Below are 2,408 nucleotides of genomic sequence, written 5' to 3' on the forward strand. Positions count from 1 at the left end.
CAGAGGAGGGGGATGCGGGCTGGTCGCTCGCCACCTGCCACTGAGCACTCACGTCCTCCATACTGCCGGCCGCCGGAGGCCGCAACCGGGCCGCCCAGCCTCCGCACCTGAGCCCGCGCCGCCTTCCGGGACACGCCCTGGGACCCACCCTTTGCTTTCAATTGGCCGAAGCGTAGAGGCGGGCCCCTCCTCCTCGCTCCAGGGCCCTGCTTCCGGCGGCCGTCCCAGGCCCGCCCCTCGCCCTCGATTGGCAGAGGGGCAGGAGTGATTGGTCCCGCCTCTCGCTTACTATTGGTAGACTCTGAGGGGGCTGACCCAATACCTCGATCCCGAATGGCCGAGGAGAAAGGGGGAGTGAGCCTTCCCGAAGTTCGTCCCTGGGAGGCCGCTGGCTCTGGGAACGCTGCGGCGCTTACGGACTGCGAAGCCTGCGCTAGTGTCCTAGGTTGGCCAGAGATTTGGGCTCTAATGGATGCGTTCTAAGTCCAATAATTGAACTATTTTTGGCCGTCAGCTGCTTCTTTATAAAGCATTATTTTTTCTCGGCTTTCTTTAGTTATTGTTTGCAGCATAGGTCTGTGCATAGGACCCGCGGTAGAATCCCAGGTTTTCACTGATAGCACAAAAGTCCACCATCAGAGGAACACAAACAGAATAAAAACTGTTTTCGAGGACACAGTTAATGATTTCACCAGTGGGAAAGGAGGAAATAAGGGGTTTTTGAGTGGGGGGGGGGGGTTGGACTTTTTATTCCAAGTGAAATTGAACAAGAAATTTTATGGCATTTTTCTGAGACTACACTATCGTTTGTTAAAACGTGAAAGTGAAGTCGCTCAGTCGTATCTGACTCTTTGCGACCCCGTGGACTGTAGCCTACCAGGCTCCTCCGACCATGGGATTCTCCAGGCAAGAACACTGGAGTGGGTTGCCGTTTCCTTCTCCAGGGGAACTCCCAGCCCAGGGATCAAACCCAGGTCTCCCGCATTGGAGCCAGACGCTTTAACCTCTGAGCCACCAGGGAAGCCTGGTTAAAGTGTAAAGAAAGTTAAAAATTTTGTCGATATCAGCCCCCATTCTATTGTTATATTGTAGTAATAAACTTTCATACTTTTTAATGCTTATTTGTACATTGTGTATGGTGTAATCTTGTTTATACCATTGTTGAAATAAAATTATTTATGTATCAGCCAAGAAAAAGATGGAAGAGCAAGCATATCAAGCCAGTCAATCCTAAAGGAAATCAACCTGAATATTCATTGGAAAGACTGATGCTGAAGCTGAAGTTCCAACAGTTTGGTCACCTGGTGTGAAGAGCCGACTCATTAGAAAAGATTCTGTTGCTGGAAAAGATTGAGAGCAGGAGGAGAAGGGGGCAACAGAGGGTGAGATGGTTGGATGGCATCACCAACTTGATAGCTATGAGTTTGAACAAATTCAGGGATGTAGTGAAGGACAGGGTAGCCCGGCTTTCTGCTGTCCATGAGGTCACAGACAGTTGAACTTAGCAACTGAGCAACAACAAAATAAAAGATGAACTTTTGATCTTTAAAATCTCAAGGCAACTTTAAATCTTTAAAATTTTCTGAGACACTATGAATTATATCTCAAGAGCTTTGTCTAGATGTGCATTTCCCCTCAACATTTTATTTTAAAAGTTTTCAAACCTGGGAAACTTTGAAAAACTAGTACGGAGAACACCTATGTACCTCTCACATTGATTCAACAGTGGTTAACATTATCTCAACAGTGAGTTGCTTTGTGTGAGGATTCGTGCTTATGTGTGTGTCACATGTTTTTTTTTTTTCTTTTTTTTTTTTTAATTTTAAAATCTTTAATTCTTACATGCATTCCCAAACATAAACCCCCCCTCCCACCTCCCTCCCCATAACATCTCTCTGGGTCATCCCCATGCACCAGCCCCAAGCATGCTGTATCCTGTGTCAGACATAGACTGGTGATTTGATTCTTACATGATAGTATACATGTTAGAATGCCATTCTCCCAAATCATCCCACCCTCTCCCTCTCCCTCTGAGTCCAAAAGTCCATTATACACAGCTGTGTCTTTTTTGCTGTCTTGCATACAGGGTCGTCATTGACATCTTTCTAAACTCCATATATATGTGTTAGTGTACTGTATTGGTGTTTTTCTTTCTGGCTTACTTCACTCTGTATAATCAGCTCCAGTTTCATCCATCTCATCAGAACTGATTCAAATGAATTCTTTTTAACGGCTGAGTAATACTCCATTGTGTATATGTACCACAGCTTTCTTAGCCATTCAGCTGCTGATGGACATCTAGGTTGTTTCCATGTCCTGGCTATTATAAACAGTGCTGCGATGAACATTGGGGTACATGTGTCTCTTTCAATTCTGGTTTCTTCTGTGTGTATGCCCAGCAGTGGGAT

The sequence above is a fragment of the Capricornis sumatraensis genome, chromosome 17 (assembly GCF_032405125.1).
Source record: "Capricornis sumatraensis isolate serow.1 chromosome 17, serow.2, whole genome shotgun sequence".
NCBI classification, from domain to species: Eukaryota; Metazoa; Chordata; class Mammalia; order Artiodactyla; family Bovidae; genus Capricornis; species Capricornis sumatraensis.